The sequence below is a fragment of the Micropterus dolomieu genome, linkage group LG01, assembly GCF_021292245.1.
Source record: "Micropterus dolomieu isolate WLL.071019.BEF.003 ecotype Adirondacks linkage group LG01, ASM2129224v1, whole genome shotgun sequence".
Classification (NCBI taxonomy): Eukaryota; Metazoa; Chordata; class Actinopteri; order Centrarchiformes; family Centrarchidae; genus Micropterus; species Micropterus dolomieu.
This window is the reverse complement of record NC_060150.1, coordinates 21,091,150-21,109,855: the sequence shown is the minus strand read 5'-3', so window position 1 is coordinate 21,109,855 and position 18,706 is coordinate 21,091,150. Positions and strand designations below refer to the sequence as shown.

The 18,706-nt window shown below is 39.5% G+C and overlaps 1 long non-coding RNA gene across 1 annotated transcript in view; it reads left to right on the top strand.

Moving 5' to 3' along the window:
• LOC123978544 overlaps positions 1–1,452 on the top strand; it is a 4,891-nt gene extending 3,439 nt beyond the window's left edge. Inside the window, exons 2-3 of the long non-coding RNA XR_006827003.1 lie at positions 697–902; positions 1,364–1,452. This is a non-coding gene — a long non-coding RNA (uncharacterized LOC123978544). The remainder of the gene's footprint in view (positions 1–696; positions 903–1,363) is intronic.
• The last annotated feature ends 17,254 nt before the right edge of the window (positions 1,453–18,706 follow it).

The following is an 18,706-nucleotide window of genomic DNA, read 5'->3' as shown; positions in this document are numbered from 1 at the left end:
GTGTCTTGCTGAAAATAAAAACACTGCACCAGTAACTTCTTTTCAGCACTAATATCAACAACAGATAGCAACAACAGTTAACATAACTACTCAAATAGAGGCAAACGTATTCAGGTAACTTAAGATTTAATTAAATTTAATTAGATGCTTTGAGTCTTTCGGAGACTGCAGTCCTTTGTCATCCAAAGTTCAGTGTCTGGAACATGTCACACTTAGGTGAGACAAGGAGTATCCTTTTGATGTGGTAATAAAACAAAGAATAAGGTCAGTTTCCACGGAAACGTGTGTGGTGGGGCCGGTTTTGATAGGCTGTTCAGGGAGATGCCAATGGCTGGCTCGTGTCCCTTTGTCAGTTTAACAGTCAGGCCCCGCGTTATCAGCTTCGGAATCAAAAGGGTGCCAGTTTTATGGTCGGGCTAGCACTTAGAGAAAGCAACTTTGACCCCTCCCCATCTTCTCTGGAGAGGAGAAAGGAATTTAGGGTAGCTCCACATTCATTCAATATAAAATGCACAAATCCACATCGTTGTTCACTACAAGACCTTATATCATTAAAATATTAAATTTATAACTCTATAGTAGTTACAATTGCTACATGTGTTTTGTACCAAGTCTAATTGTTTACTTTTCTACAGTGGTCATTCATATTTTTCTTTGATACATATATACATTATTTGTATTATTTATTATTTACAGTATGCTTGCCAAGACTCTGCAGTACCAAGGGACCAACTCTATAAACAGAGCCTGCAAACCCTGGACAACACCCTTAGCATCTTGACCATAGAACGGAGGTTGAGAAGGGCAGGGGAGCAGCAGAATTAATTTCTTCAAAAGAATAATGAAGAATTGAAACAAAAAAATGGAAGTGCTGCAGGCTTCTGCCAGCTTTGCACAAGATGGTAAGTGTTTCAGTTTAATTGCACTTTGCCAATTGTCAAAGATAAAACTTTTGCGGTACATGACATGCATAATTGCTTGGTTGAAGTTTGTCTATTGGCTACTGCTGTATCAAAATTAATAGGATATTAAATTAAGAAGTCCTGCAAAGCAGTACACTCAAAATAAGTTGTTGTTAAGCAATGTGATATGCTAATTCAGCACAATTTTAAAATAAATATCAGTACAAAAATGTGCATATTGCAGAATGTTAAATATGCAGAAATATATACTGTACACACAACTGACTATCTTTATAACAATTTAACCACAATGTACCACATTGTGTGAATTATGAGTGTATTATGGATAGTTGTTTGTTGATTGTTGTTTTATTGTTGATAGCATTATAAAATTATTAGTATGAATGAAAAGCAGCATCACAAATCATGTTTCTTTGTTCTTCTTGTCTACATGTGTGCAGACACTACTGAGGCCAGCACCCAAACTGAGGAGCAACCTTAAATTTGTGTGTTCATGTTTCAGTTATTGTTCTTTTGTTCTGCATTTTTAGTAATATAAAATAATAAATGTTATATGTTTCTTGTCTGTTTCTTTTGATGGTTGTTATGGGAGGCAGAAAGATATGAAGGAATGGAGAGAGAGCGGTAGAGGGGAAATTACTAGCTTGCTATTTTTACTTTAGAGACAAGTTCATGTGTTGATCATGTTGAGAATATGAATTCTCATGCTCACGTGTACTTCAGTTTTCTTCTGGCATGTGTACATACAGATTCAGACTTATCTTAGTTGGTTGTCAACAATAGTAAACTACTACTATTATAAGGCCAGACAAAATTCTTATGTTTCTGTTTTTAAAAAACATATAAGGCTGATCATCTGACAAATTAAGAAATACCTGTTCAAGACTTTTCAGAGACAAGAGTGCTTTCCATTGCAACTGCATGCCACACAGAAAACTGTGGAGAAGAGAGGATAATAAAGACAACAAAAAACGTAAAGGACTGACTCCCAGATGACAACTCTCCACAGCCATAACAGTCCTTATGTTGACACAGATATATTGTCACCTGGAATAGTAGGCAAGTATATTTACTGACCAGCCGAAGTCTTGTAATGTATCCTGAGTTTTTTCAAAGATGCTTTTGTGAAATAGCTCTCAGAGTAAAGGTGGACAACAGTCAGTAGCAACAAAGTATCCAAACACTACTTTACAGTTTTTTCCAAATACTTACACACATTTTCTACATTTATGTCTATTTTTTCAAAACTCTACACACAATTCCCCCTACACACAATGCAAAATGCCTCATGTTCTTTCCACTCTTGGAACATGGTACTATGGAATACAAGCTACACACAGACACCTGTCTCCATCTATCAGGACAAACATATGTGGGGCCACAGATGTGTATGAACTATTTAGAATACACCTGTATTAATTTATGGAAGAAAGCTGTGTAACACATGTTAAAAAGACAACAGGTAGACCTGAGATTCCAGTCCAAAATGATTTTGTCAAATTTTATTGCTTTGAAGTTGAGCCCAATATTTTGAAATCTTCCACTTTAAACACATCCCTGGAACTTAGTACATCTAGCATGGCTTCCATCGGTGAATTGCTGCTGCTCACAGTGAAAAGAACTTGCTTCTGCAAAGTACTCTTCATTTGTTTCTAAACATAGTTTAAACAGAAAACTTTGTAGTCCCCCAGCATGCCCAGAGGACCTGTGTGCCATGTTTGGCTTGCCCACCTTCCATGGGGCGAGGGGGCTGTCACCGGGAGGCTTGGACCCCGCTTACAACTGCTTGCAGTTCTAGTTATTAGGACTCCAAGCCCGAGTGGGCTGGGAACCCGCGAATGCAAGGCATCGCAGTTCCCAGTACAGCAAAGTGGCTGGGAACCCTATTGTTTTCGTTCTCGTTTTTATAATTAGTATTTTTTGTATTGTTTTTTTCTTCCCGGCATAAAACTCATACTTTGGCCTAGACAGTAACTGCTAGGGACGTGAAACTCCTAGGGTAGGTCCAGTTCACTGAACGTAACCCAGCTGTTATTGCACATTAAGGACGTCCAAAAAAAATCCCATCGATTTACATGCATTTCATATCTCCACAACCACATGTCCGATTCACACCAAATTTGGGTCAATTCTTCCCCATGGGCCTCTGATGACACCACAAAAATTTCGTTCAATTTGAATTCTAGGTGGCGCTATAATCGAAGCTGAAATGCCGTGGGAAATCCCATTGAAATGAATGGGATTTCCAACCATGCCACATTTTACCTCGGTTTGGAATGTCCGATCAACACCAAACTTGAGGACCTTATGCGATACAACTTCCGCAAGGGCTGTGTGAAATTTGGTGTCAATCAGCCTCTACGCTTTTAATCGTATATCAAAAAACACTCCCATTCACATTCATTTTATATCTCCATAACCACAACTCCGATTCATACCAAATTTGGTTCAATTCTTCCCCATGCGCCCCTGATCACACCTCACAAAATTGGTGCAATTCTGCTTACAGGCGGCGCTAAAATCGAAGCTCAGATCTCTCACTCAATCCCACTCATTCCAATGGCATTTTCAAACGCAGGGCATTTTGCCTCGGTTTGGAATGGCTGATCAAGACCAAACTTGGGGACGTTATGCATCACGACAGTGGCCCTCTGCGGGGCCAGGGGTGGCGGCTTGCACCGGGAGGCTTGGACCCAGCATTTTAAACCTTGTGATGTATAACCTAAATAACGTAAATAGTTACTAGTTACTTTAAGTGTTGAATACTTTCAGGTTAACTTACCTCCAGTTATGTTATAAGCTGGTTTCTGTGGGAGATGGGAACTCCCTTTGGGCTGGGCTTTTTCACTTTGCAAACCTATTACATGCACAAAAAAAGTATAGAACTCAATAAAGAAGAGGGAAAAGGCCAAAAAACATAATACCACCTCTACCTCTACATAATACCAGCTGCTTGCAGTTCTAGTTATAATTACTATCATTATATCTCTAAAGTGCTCATTCATACAGTAGCCTAACGTCCCTATCCATTAGTAAAATCTATATATTAACATCAGATTTACAGGGAATATATTGAAGTAATAAGCTTGACACACTAGATGAATAAAACACACTCTTATTAAAATTTAACAAATTTAATAATAATCTCAAACACTGCAGGTTGTTCACCAGTGACGAGCTGTGAAACAACAGCCCGGCTCTGTCGATAAATAAAAAGTAAAAGTTAAGTTGCCTTCTCTGGCGGACCCGGATCAGCTGTTAGCTGTAAACATACCACAGGGCTAACGCTAACGCTGCTATGTGGCTGTGTTTTAATGGTTTAATGTCCGGGTCCGTTTGTTTTGGAGAGGAGACGACCTCTGTGGTAATTCAGCTCCCGGTAGAACTCTGTCAGGGCTCTGAAGTGGAGCGGACCCAGAATAACTCTCATCAGCTGTTGGCTGTAAACACTAGCAGGACTAAAGTTACGGTGCGGCTGTTTTAAAACTATAACTTAGCACAACATCACTGCACTGTAATAAAATTATGCTTTATTAAATGTCACAAAATTATCAAAAATTGATATTATATATATGTCAGTCCAGTGACTGTTACCAGTGACTCAAACCCAGAGAGTTGAGAGTCGTGAACTAATCAATTCTGTTTCCTCTGCTGATGGAGACCATGCAGCTGCCGTGTGACGAGTGAACGTAAATGTCAAAGACTATTCATGCATGTGTGAAAATGAACGAATTACTCACTGAGACAACCCGTTCCTCCTGAGTCACATACAAGATTAGGTCAAATGAACAAAACGTTCTTTGAACGACACAACACTACAACAGGTGTCTCACTACTACCAAGATGACCATATGCATATAATCTAACACAAATGAGCTTACACAAGAAATTTCTGCAGCAATTAAAGGGATGACACCAGTTTGGTCGACACTGTACTCTAATATACAGAACGCTTCGTCAGTTTGAGAAGTGCATCTCTGTTCATTGAGCAACTTTGATTATACATCTCTCACAACTATGGTAGGCATTATGATTCTTAATACATTTAAGATAAGCCCTTGCTGGTCGCTGTCAAAACTGTTCGTAGTGCCAGGCAGACTGTCATCACTGTCCGAATCGTGCAGAAGATGATCAATTTCTGATTTTCTTTTTTTGCCATAGTCTGAAGTAAGCCATCTGTAAAACACAGACACCTATGCAAGTTAGTTTGATAGGGACAATGTTTATTTAAAATGTTACAGTATTGACCAACACCACTTTAAGCCAAATGCTTTTGATGGTGCAATTATTTATCAAATTTCGCAAATTGCTGTGGAAAAAACTTACCTGAATGCTCTGAATCCTGTAAGAAGTCAAAGGGATGGGATTGAAAACTTGTAGAAATCTCTGTAAAATATGTATTTTTTGCCCATTAGATGGCAAGCACTTTTGTTCTGGAAACTGCTCAGAAACCCCCTTATGGTCAATATACCTACTGAAAGCCATACATCCTCTGAAAGCCATAGGTCTAAGTGTAGTTGTAGAGTTTCATGAGGCTGCGATTATCTTAGATGTCACAACAGGTTATTTTTTACAATAACGTTTCAGAAAATGGTCTCACTACAATGAAATGGCTCAAAGGGGGACTAACATCATTTAAAGAGGTGGTATTATGTTTTTTGGCCTTTTCCCTCTTCTTTATTGAGTTCTATACTTTTTTTGTGCATGTAATAGGTTTGCAAAGTGAAAAAGCCCAGCCCAAAGGGAGTTCCCATCTCCCACAGAAACCAGCTTATAACATAACTGGAGGTAAGTTAACCTGAAAGTATTCAACACTTAAAGTAACTAGTAACTATTTACGTTATTTAGGTTATACATCACAAGGTTTAAAATGCTTCAGCGTTTTTTAATATATATGTGGTAAATTGCCACACTACATTATGTGGAGACAAACGTTAGCGTTACCATGTATCAGCATTTATTGTTATGACTACTTAGCATCTGACAGCTGATATTCGCCCTCATGTGTTTTTTATGCACATTTGAAACATAAATTATGGTTCACACTGCAATAAATTCTCTATATATTTACAACCATTTTGTCTTTATTACTGACTGAAAATGTTAGATTTCACACTCTGTCAGTTCCAAGGACAAGTTAATTATACAACACAGATAAAATATCAAACATTAAGGCTGAACTCTTGCTAAAAGAGATGTCTGGCATAAGTTTAAAATTGAAAATGCTACCAAAAATGTTTCATGCTTCACATGTCACGTCTTAATATTTTCATTTACAGCTGTTAACTAATAACTATTTTGTTATGTTTAGTTCACACTATATTTAATTAACATAAGAACGAATGATGATTAATGTGGGTTTTATTTAAAGTAAATTTAGTCTGATACATTTTACACAACAGTTACGCAACAGTTTAACCAATTCAAATCATATCTGGCATTCATGGAAACATGAGAGGTTACAAATGTAAAAGTTGTTTTGTATGACTTGTAGTAATGTGTTTCAACAGTAAATATAATGACAGAACCTATGATTAGGACCCAAGTGTCAAAATTTAAAATCAGTAGAGTCCAGATGTTAAAGTAAAACAAAAACAAAAGGCTGAACAAGGCAGTTAGCTGCAGGATCTGGCAGGGCCACACTGGAAGCTAGGACTTCTGCAGAGCTGGACTCTGGTGCTTCACCTCTGGAACAATGCTGCCATCAGCTCATCTGGCTCCTGTAAACACAACAACGGTAGAAAGATACTGACAGCATCTTCCCAACTGCCATAAACCTACTGAACTCTGAGATCGCCTTAGCATGATAACCTCTGGCATGTAACAATAATTATGGAAATGTGCAATACACTGTTACTCTTGTGCAATGTTAATCTTGCTGCTGGACACCACTTTATCAGTCAAGTCAGCTATCTTTGTATATTCATTATTTCTCTTATGTTAAAGTTACTGTTGAACTGGTACTGCGTGACATATATTTAAAGAGAATTTAAATGCACCTTTGGGTTATCACAAAAGTAATCTGCTACACAATAACAAAACAGTGCTTGAATCTTGAATTCAAGCAGGGCCTCACATGTTAATTACATGCAGCTGGAGAGCCTAGACAAACTCGGAAGCGGCTGTCATACAGCTGATTTCTCTACATAACTAATTATTACTTTATTCAACTCAGGAACATTTACAGCATTACTCACCTGTTTAAATTCTATTACGTTACTTTACTACTTACCTTCGAACAGACAAAGGTGTTTTATTCTAAAGTGTTTTCACCATAAATTCAAACACTTCTCTAATATGCTTTGACTTCTCTGCACGCTTCTTTATAAACTGCAGTAAGCAGACTCCTGTTATTTTAACATCGTTACTAAAGCTTACAGCTGGCTAATTATTTGGTTAGGTAATGTTATTTACCCATAGCTAATTATTGTAACACATAAATTAAAAACTAGAATTTCACTCACCAACTGCAGCACAGACCTGTGGAGGTTCTCTTTCTCTCCAATAAATTGCACGTCTTTATTCGTCCGTCTGCATGAAGAAACGTCCAAAACGCTCAGGTAGTGCTGCCGAGCTCCGTGATGGACTGTATTAGCTGAGCTAACTGACGGCATTCACTAGGCTAGCTGTGACAGAGACAGCAGCCACCTGTTAATCAAAGCGGCCACGCCCCTAATCAGAGCCGGCGGCAGAAACAAATCAATGGATGGATGGATTGGCTTGGATCATGACTGGTGCTGCTAGCCAAGGCTCCTCCACCATCACTATCGTCTGTCGTTGTAGCAGGTGTTTCAGGCGCCAAAGGTGTTAGTGTCTTCCCTCCAGAAGCTGACGATTTGAAAAACTTATATATATGTATATCCATATTTTCCACTTTCACAATTAAATTAACCTAGCTAGCTAGCTTAGGCAAAACTGAGCACATGTAGCTATAACTTTACCGAGATGCTGCTGTTAAGAGAGGGAAACCCCTTCTTTGTAAACAATCAGTCAAACTTCCGGGTGTCATCAAATACCTTTTGATAAGATTATGACTTCAAACATTACACTTAAATACACGAAAATAAATATATAAATACTACACGTAAATTATTATTATTTTTAAAATATTTTATTAAATGCAAATTGGATGGAGGGGGGCACAGGAGCTCTGTAGGTGGGCCCGGCCCCCTAAGGCCCGCCCATAGCACCGGGTCTGCCCCTAATAATGCAGAACTTCAAGGCTTAATTTAATTTAAACAGGAGAGTTATAAAAAAATTCACCCACCTCACAGTTGTCACGAAGGGCAAAATTAGCAATATACACTAAATCCATCTTTCGTACCAGGCTGTAAACATGTTTTATTCTGCTGTAAAGTTGGGCATTTTAACATGGGAGTCAATGGAGATTAGATTAGATTCTTTATTGTCTTTTCCAGGAAATTTGTTTCCGTCATCTAAACGTGCATTGCCTCACATATACACAACATGAACATACATAACAACGTGCTATACATTTTATACACAAATTGACTCCCCAACCAAAACACACCTTTTACTTAGCAAGTGCTCTTGTTGAGTAGTGTTATGGCAGACAGGATAAAACTCCTGATATAGCGAGCCAGTTTCCAGGCCAGGGATCTATATCTATGTCCTGATGGTAGCCAAGTGAAAAATGTGTTGCAAGGATGACTGATGTCTTGTGCTATGTGTGCTTTCCGAAAATGGCTTTCCTATTGAGGTCTGAGAGATTGGGGGTGGGGAGACCAATTATTTTGTAGGCATTATTTGCGATGCGTGTAAATTTGCAGCAGTAGAAGGTGGGGAGCAACCGAAAGAGATTTAAGTTTACGTATGGCAGAGAGTCTTTGTTGGCAGCGTTTGAAAGGGTCAGTGGTATGTTGATAAAATTTCAGTTTATTGTCCAGAGTGAGTCCAAGGTATCTGAAGCACTCCACCCTTTCAACAGCTACATTATTGATGCATGTAGGGTTGGGGGTGACAATATGGGCTGTGCTGTTGGAGTTGGGTGTGTTAATGAACATTTCTTTTGTTTTTGCAACGTTCACCTGAAGATGATTATTTGAACACCACTGCATAAGGTGAGAGATGGAGTCTTGATAGCTTAAAACAGAGTTTTTGTTATTGAGGAGACCAAGAATAAAAGTGTCGTCAGAGTACTTGATATATGTGGTAACGGGTGAGGGGCTGGTGCAGTCATTGGTGTATAGGGTATACAGAAATGGATTCAGGACATAATCCTTGTGGGGCTCCGGTGTTGGTGATGATGGTAGAGGACGTCACAGAATCCACTCTGACAGTCTGTGGTCTGTTGCTGAGGAAGCTGTAAACCCAGTGAATGAGAACTTAGGGGATGTTGAGATGGTGGCATTTCCTAATCATCTGGTGACGCTGAATAGTGTTAAAGGCAGAACTATAGTCATTAAAAAGAAGTCTGGCGAAATTCCCAGGTGATTCAAGGTGTTGTAGTAGGGAGTGAAGAAGGCATGCCACTGCATCTTCTGTCCCCCTTTTGGCCTTGTAGGCAAACTGTAAAGGATCCAACTGTGGTCTGACAATTGGAAGGATGGAGTTAAGTATCAGTTTTTCAAAGCACTTATTATTATTGAGGTGAGTGCAACTGGCCAATAGTGATTTAATTCTAAGGGGCGGGGTTTCTTGGGCACCGGTATGATGGTGGATGTTTTCCAGAGGGTGGGTATGGAGGCAGTCCTGTAGGATTCCGTAAAGATGTAATGAAGAGTGGGAGAGAGCTCCATGTCACAATCTCTCAGCATCCGTGCCTGGATGCCGTCCGGTCCTGGAGCCTTGCCTGGTTTGCACCGTCTCAGTTGCCACCTCAGATCTTCTACTGTGAAAGGAGCAGAGAGTGCAGGCTCAAGGGCTGGAAGGTTTGCCAGTAGGGCCTTGCATTCCTCTGAGCAGTCTATGGTGTCAAACCGCGAGTAGAAAATGTTAAACTCTTCAGCGAAAGATGATGGATCTGTTATTGTGGCTAGTCTAGGATCATGTCCGGTTAGTGTTCTTACCTTTTGAAAAACCTGTTTAGTGTTCATGGTGCTGAATTCCTGCTCAAGTCTCTCTTTGTATATATAAGTGTTTTGCTTTGATGATGTAATTTTTTGTTTGACGGCTGATGGTTTTTAGTGAGACCCAGTCTTGTTGTTGAAAGGCTTTTCAGTTTTTCCCTGAAACTGTAATTAATACGTTGAGTTATCCAGGGTTTGGAGTTTGGATATTTTTTGAAGTTCTTAACTGGTATGGTCGTTGTGATGCAGAATTTGATGTAGTCTGTGATGACGGAGACTCTCGTTTCAAGGTTGTCATCAAAAATGTCCCAGTCCACGCAGGCTAGTTATGTGATTATATCCTCCGACCACTGGTTGACACCGTAGACCTGTGGATTGTGACATTTCAGTACCGGTCTGTAATGCGTAAGTAGAAAAACAACATTGTGGTCCGCGAAGCCGAGTGGAGGGTGAGCCCTTGAGATGTATGCGTCTGAAAAACAAAGGTCAAGAGTGTTTGCTCTCCTTGTCGGAATGTCCACATATTGCTAAAATGATGGCAGCACACTGTCGAGTCTGCGACTGTTAAAATCACCAACAATAAACACTGGTGCTTCTGGATATTTCTCTTGCATGTTGTTAGCGTTATTGGCCACTAGCTCGGCTGCAGCCTTGGTGTTGGCACTGAGAGGGATATAAACACAGCTGATGACAACCGCGGAAGGTGGAACGGACGGCGGGACAGGGTCAGCATTTCCAGGTGGGGGGTACAGGAGTATGTCCATTTTGTTTCTGAGAGACCGCACATTAGACAGGATGATGGAGGGGAGAGGGGTTTTGAAGGGTCTCTTTCTCAGCCTGCAGCGTACCCCACCTCTTTTCCCCCTTTTCCTAATTTGTATTTTGGCTAGGAGGACACTTGAAGGTTTGATACACCGCGGCATGGAGGACCGGAGTTGGAGCAGGACTTCCCTAGAGTAGGTGAGTCCATTTTTTTCGTGTACCTCTGGTAGTAATGCGTAGCTGTTATTGGTGATAATCCAAAGGATGACGAGTATAATCCAAATTGTTTTGTGTAGTTCACCCCTGGCGATAGACAATACTGAACAAGCTGGATAAACCCAAGACAACTAGACACACACACAGCAAGTGGACACAGTGATGCAAACAGTACAGACACTGCCGTCGCAGCAGAGCATGCGCCAAAACCTATTTCGGTATTAACTCCCTTTTAGAGCCAGCCTCAAGTGCCCACTCAGTGAATTGCAGCTTCAGGCATTTCTGGTCTGACTTCAGTCCAGAAACCAGAAGGTTGCCGCTTGGGAAGTGTGCATTTGCAACTCCCAACAAAGTCAAGAAAGGCTCAATTCATACAATTCCAAGAATATTTAGGGACTCCAGTTTCCAGAAATATTCAAATTCAACATTTTACAGTGAGTGAAAATAACACATTTGTACTGCATGAGAAAAACTGCATTGAGTTAGCAAAAAATGGCCGAATCTGTGATAGGCAAGTCATGAAATTGTCCTGATCTCTGTTTTTCAGTTTGTTACTTATATATCATCAAGAAGGCCCAGCAGGGGATGCACTTCCTGCGCCAGCTCAGGAAGCTCAACCTGCCTAAGGAGCTGCTGATCCACTTCTACACAGCCATCATCCAGTCTGTCCTCTAAACATTCATCACTGTCTGGTTTGGATCTGCCACCAAAAAGGACAGGAGCAGACTACAACGGACAGTCAGGACTGCAGAAAAGATCATCGGTGCCAACCTGCCCTCCATTGAGGACTTATATTTCCAGAGTCAGGAAACATCACTGCAGATCCATCTCACCCCAGACACAATCTGTTCCAGCTTCTCCCCTCTGTTAGGTAGTGATGTGCGGATCGATCCTAAAGTATCAATATTTCTGATACTAACGTTTCCTGCTCTAGGATTGATACTCATATAAAAGGATCAATATCTAATCTCAGTAATTTGGAATGAGTGTGTGTTTTATCATAAGTATCTTACTGTCACCAGGATGGTCAAATTATAGGCTACTCGGTTAATAGGAACTAATTTTCCTTCCGCCTGTCAAAGTCATGCTTGCGCTATGGCTCTGTGACAGAGTTTCTTTGAAGTGAACCGCTGCAGCCGTTTTCATTTCCCGCGATAGAATACTGACTATGGCTGACTGTATAAACAGTCACGTCTGGCTGTATTTTAGCTGTGAAGGTAATAATGACGCTGTGTGTGATGTGTGGGCAAAGCCAGTGAAATACTTTGGCAACACTGTAAACTTCCCTAAACATCTGAGATTAAGTCAAAATAATATGATGATGTTATGAAGCGTCAGTTCTAAGCAGGGTATTTTCAGTATAATAAGAATATAACAGTAGTTTTATGTCTTGTCATAATGCATTATTATTTTGAATTGGTAAGACTACAGCCTACTCCTTATTTCTCTCATGATGTGCGATACGCACATCACTAGTGTCAGGAACAATTCCTGTGCAATAACCCAGTAACTCTTACTGACTACCACTTATTATTTATTCATCATTCTCTATTTCAGTGCTGTTCACACTGTTCATACTGTTATGATTGTAAATACTGTATATATTATCCACCTACCTCAAGTACATAACACCTGCACATAATACTTATTTATTCCAGCATCCTTTGCAGTATGCCCCATCGCCCTGTGTACATGTATGCATGTATGTGAATGTGCACCTGTATATCACATCCACCTCCGACATGTACATACTAATAATAATATTAATAATAAAGATAATAATAATTGCACTGTTGCACTCATTGCACTGTTTCAATCTGTCTATATTGTTTTTGTTTATAGTGTGTATAGATGTGTTCTCTATACTGTAGCCTGTGTCTGATTTTATTATTGTGTTATTGTATGAGCACATCGTGAGCAATGTACAATCATGAGTCAAATTCCTTTTACCATTGTAAATTATTTCATTTTCTATTGGATGTATAGCCATTCAATAACTTGTTTGTATATTTTGTACTTTTTCAATAAAGAAAAAAAAAAGTGGATGTCATTGAAAATGGCAATGCCAGTTTTTACCTCGCTAAAATATTTGCCCTCTATCTGACAAGCTAGTATAAGCTGGTTGGTACCACTGGACATATAATCTAGTTTCAATATCTAGCTAAAGTTAGCCAGCTAATGTACAGCTTCGTTAAGACCTTATTGTTGGCCGAAATCGCAGACGGTAGCTGTTCTCGTTAACATAGTAAGTTAACTAGACCCCATAGTTGGTTAACTTTTTCATAAACATACCTTTAAATTTACTTAATGGACCTTACCTTAGTTGAGCTAGTAGTAACTCTTCGAAGAGGATCCAGCACTCTGCAATTCTCCTTCGTCTGTAAGGGTTTTGGCGGGAATGCAATACTTCTTTTAAGTGCATGTACCGCAACCTACCATACCATGGTGTATGTTTAACAGGATCTAGTTTACATTACAGCAGAGACTGAGAATCTTTGGCAGAGATGTGATCGATATCGTGCACAGAGTTTAGCTGCGTTATTTAAAAATTAAGTATTTACTATTTTACTTGTTTAAAGATTAGTTTAGATAGCAATCTAATTTAATTCTGCTTGCATGTAGCATAACACACTCTCTTTCTCCCTCTCTCTCCCCAACAATAAATAATAAATATGAATTACACTTTTTTTAAAATTAAAAATATTAACATGTTGATTTTTTTGCACCTGTCTTGAATGTCCACAGACGTCCAAAAAATCTCCAAGTCTAAGAGGGGTTGTAGCCAGACATCCAAATATTGAACTTGATTTGCACGTCCTGCAGACAAACAGATGTGGTCTTTAACATTTCTGGTCATGTTTGCTGGGATTGGTATAAAATTTAAAATTGGACTAGGTAAGGCTTTATGCCGTGGCCTCACAGCGTTTTCCAGCTAATAAGTACAAGCTTTAGTTGTCTGCATGCATGTGTTAGCAAACATTTCCAAGCGGAAACGATAAATATATTACTTCTAGTGTGTTTAAACTTATATTAATCAATTCAGCACTTACTCACTCCAGCAGCACTTATATTAATTCTGAACTTTGGGTTATACACTTAAGAGCGTTATTTTTTCAGAGAAGCCCCAAACCATACATTTACTCCAAATCATTCAAGAACTGCAATATGCCTTGAATAGGCGTTTTGCATGAATTTTACAGGAATGGTAAGAGGTTAAACAGATTTCACATTTGTAATTTAGTTACCATAGATTTTCAGACTGCAAAGTGTACGTGAATTATATTGGGTTTAACACAGCAGGGCTGGGCGATATGGACAAAAGTAGTAAAATCTTAATTTAATCATTATTTTTTATTAAGTTTAAAGGCTGATTTTTTTTGCTCCTGAAGAAACCAGATGGTTAATTGTGCATTTAAACTTTTCTTTACGGTCAGAACATGACAAACACTTAATGCCAAACAGCAGCCTGGTATCAAACAGTGGGTCACTTCACAAAGCTGAGGTAAAACATTCAAAACAACAAATATGCATGAGAAAAATAAAGTAAAATCTTTTTTCAGTCCCTTTTCCTCAACACAATAAATATCCTAATAGAAAAGAAAGTTCTAATTCGTTTGTGTTTCAAATGAATTAAATCAAATATTTATTGAATATTTGTTATTGAGGAAGATTGTATCATGATAGTTCACGTTCCCAAACGGACATGATCAGTTCACCAAAAACCTGAGCATGATCAATAATTGGCACTGTTTGAGCACATTTATGCACAAAACTGAATGGACACACTGTCTGGGCTCCTGTCTGCGCTGTCAAACTTTTGGATTTTATTTGCAGAAGACTGCGGCCGATACATATTTCCGCCCAAGTAGTTGCTGTTTTTGTGGTTATCAAGGCATTTGCATCCATGTGGTCATGGTGTCGCTGACCAACTCCAGCGGTCGTTTTGCTGATTGGATCACAATCTGTCCTCAATGCGTCTCGGGTGCATTTACACCTGTACTTTCATGTGGTAAGGTGCTACCCGATCACAATCTGATCACCCAAAATACATTTTAATGCCGGGTGTAAACAGCCCCTATGTTCCCTGATTCGGAAAATAAAAGTGAAACCAAATGTGGCATTGCGTCGTTCATTAAAGGAGCTATATGTAAGTTTCAGATTTTAATAAATCAAATTGTCATTGCTTAATTGTCAATGGGCTCAAAACTCACTTAGAAATGAAGCACACGCCTGTTTTCTCCGTTGCTTGCATCAGCCACTATTCTGCTTTTAATGTGAGGACTCCGGGTCGGATTCAGCCCTGTGTGCACTCCCGAGCCGCTCTCGTACTACAGCGACAACATGGCAGCTAACGACATGCAGTCCACTAACACCATAAAACAACCGGCTAACAGCAAAACACAGACTCCACGTTAGGATACAAAACAAAACAACAAAGGTTTATGTGCTGAAGCTGGAGAAACACAGAGAAAGTCACGTTAGCTCGCCAGCTAACACCGAGCAGTTGCTAATGTTATCCAGTGCAAAGTTATATTGCTTTCCACATTAATTCACTAACGCAACTCATATTACTATCTTGTGTACCACAGATATTATCTCAAAGTGTCAAAGCCTGCAAGAAATGATGTAACGGTAAAAAGCAAATGTGGAGCGATTTGCCTATCCTATAGTGATGCAGCCAGGAGCAGCCAGCTAACGCTACATTAGCTCGGACCTGCCGCTGTATGCTTTGAAACGTTCAATTTAGGTTTATTGCCTTTAACCAATACTCAGGTATACAGCTTCTCCACCTCTCAGTTGCTGTAACTAACATGATCCACATAATAAACAACCCAGAGGAAGAGCCATCCACTGACACTACAGTAAATTTACTTACTGTAGTCTAACTGTTATAAAGTGTGACACAATCTAGTTATTATATTCAGTCCAGCTCACTAACAGTTTCGTTATCATCCAATACATTTAGCTGTGCTGACATTGCTGAGCCTTAGGTGAAAGATACACAGATAATAAAGATAGTTGCTGAAAGCAGCCGGTGAGCTAACGATGTAGCATGCCGGCTAAATGCAGTAAATGTAACGTGATCATGTAACGAGCATGGATTAGTTCAACCTGCAGCTGATAAAACTATTACTGTAACGTTGCAGTAGGGGTTTACCTGAGTTTTGCATGTTGTGTGAAGCTGTCTCCCTGTCTGTCTACAGTCACTGTCACTCTGCCTTTTTTCCGGGAGGATTGTGCTGATATGCGGCTGGCTGTGCTGAATGAAGTAACGTTACGGAGCCGGTGTTGAGCTGCCTCTGAGATGCTAACGTTTAAGTAACAGAGCCTGAACGGTGGTGCAGTGGTTAGCACTGTCGCCTCACAGCAAGATTGGTTGTGGGTTAAACCCTGGTTGCCCCGGCCCCCTGGTTGCATGTTCTCCCCGTGTCTGCGTGGGTTCTCTCCGTGTGCTCCGGCTTCCTCCCAAAGCATGCGGACTAGGTTAATTGGTGACCCTGTTCTTAGGTGTGAGTGTGTGCGTGAGTGGTTGTTTGTGGCAGTGCGATGGACTGGCGACCTGTCCAGGGTGTACCCTGCCTTTCGCCCAATGCCAGCTGGGATTGGCTCCAGCCCCCCGCGACCCTGTATGCAGGATAAGCGGTTGACGATGGATGTAGCCTGAACATGCCTGTGTGAAAAGCCACAGCTTGCATGCTGGTGTTTCTGCATTTATTGCAGGATTTATGTATGAAAGTGGTTGTGTTTCGGATTATGCTCGCTCATGAGTTCAAGCGACCACGCATACAAGCACGCACTCCATAATCCTTTAAGAGATCAAACACGCATCTCTTTTTTTTTCTGTAGATTTTAGATATTTGTTGAGGTCTTAAAACGTCTTAAAAAGCATTAAGTTTGACTTTTAAAATGGTGCAAGAACCCTGGTCTGAACTAGGCTTTAAAAGTACTGATCTCTTATCAGCTCGCACGAAGATGTGAGAGAACAAAAGGCCTCTTTCTTTGATCTGTGCCTCTCTGTATGTGTGTGTGTGTGTGATCCATACTGCAGGCTTTAGCATTGCACTGGTATTTAGCTCATGTTTTCTCACGTTTCTTGTTACATCACATTATGGTCATGTGACCTCATTCATGGCATTATTTTAATATACAATAAATGTGAACTCTTTATTGCTTCACCTGGCTACACCAGAAAGTCTGGGTATAACCCCCTTATAAATTTGCTTCAGTTAACACCAACTGACAATGCTAATAATTTAAGTCTAACTGCATGTAGCTATCAGCACTGATGTTTGTGAATTAGACTTATTCGCAATGAGGCTCATTTGCATAGAAAGGGGTCAATTTTGCAGCACATTTATTAATATTATCTAACTGAAATATGTGCAAATAACACCAGAGCACTGAGACGTTATTTGCTTGGCAGCTCAGTTAGGGGTGCAGATGCTTTAAGAATTCCACAGTTTCTTTTTGTCTTATTTGTGCAGATTCAGCAACTGCAAAAGTTGCACAATGCTTTTGTGAATTTGCCCCTGTGTGTTCTGTGAAAAGATGTAAAAATACAAAGTAGCTGCAACATTTATAACAGATATTTACTAACACCAATATAAATAAGCAAAGCCACAGATGAGGTTGAATCAGATAAGCATATGACTTTTATCAGCTCCTCTCTTCCCTCATCTGGATTTTGGCAGCTGTAAAGTTAGAGGACAATGTTCAGAGAGTTTCCAATAAAAAAATCAACCTGAAACTATAAAAGTAAAGGGGACAAAAACAGGATTTTGAAAAGTGAGTAGGACATGCTACCCCCATCCCTGGTGAAATTTCAACTTTGGTTATCTCTATTAAGTTTATTATTTTGTACTAGTAGCGCTAACGTTATCATCATTATTAAAGTTTCACTTTCAATTTAATACCATAATTAGCCTCTGACTTCACCTTGTCAGTCTTTTCAGGAAAAAGGTAGAACATTAGAGTGCTGGTTCTCCAATCCAGTTCCTCCCTCAGCATCATAAGCAAATCCAATAAAGAAATCTGTGTACTCAAATCTCATTCATAATTATGTCAAGCACTTAATTAAAATGTATTGTAATTTCCTTGTAATAGGGATTGTTGCACTGTCTATTTTTGCAATCCAACAAGAACCGATTCTTTAATTAGAGATAAAATAACTGAATTGGGAAATGATTGATTGTTTTATTTTATCTACTAGTAGTTACATCAAAAATACATTTCCAGTCATTGACAAATAAAGTTATCTACTCTTTTATTAAAACTATTTATATTCAGATGGTTATCATCTGACAGGTAGTTATTTTACTTTTTATGTCCCTCCACAGTGGTCCATAATGTCTTCATGGTGGTATCTGTCTGTTTTAGAACATAACTCAACAACACGATAGAAGCTGCACCACAGGACCTCATATGGAGAGGATTATTTAATTAGATTTAACAGTGCTAGCTGCATAAATCTACATACTAATGAAGAACAGAACAGATATTGATGAAACCACTACTCCATTTCTTATTCTCTTAAAGAGGTGGTATTATGCTTATTTTCAGGTTCAAAATCCTCTTTAGGGGTTCTACCATAACAGGTTTACATGGTCTAATTTTCAAAAAACACCATATTTTTTATCATACTGCACATTGCTGCAGCTCCTCTTTTCACCCTGCGTTGAAGGCTTCGTTTTAGCTATGGAGTGATATAGCTTGTCTCTAAATGATCTTTGTTGGGAGTTGCACATGCGCAGTTCCTAGTTAAGGACTACTAGCCAA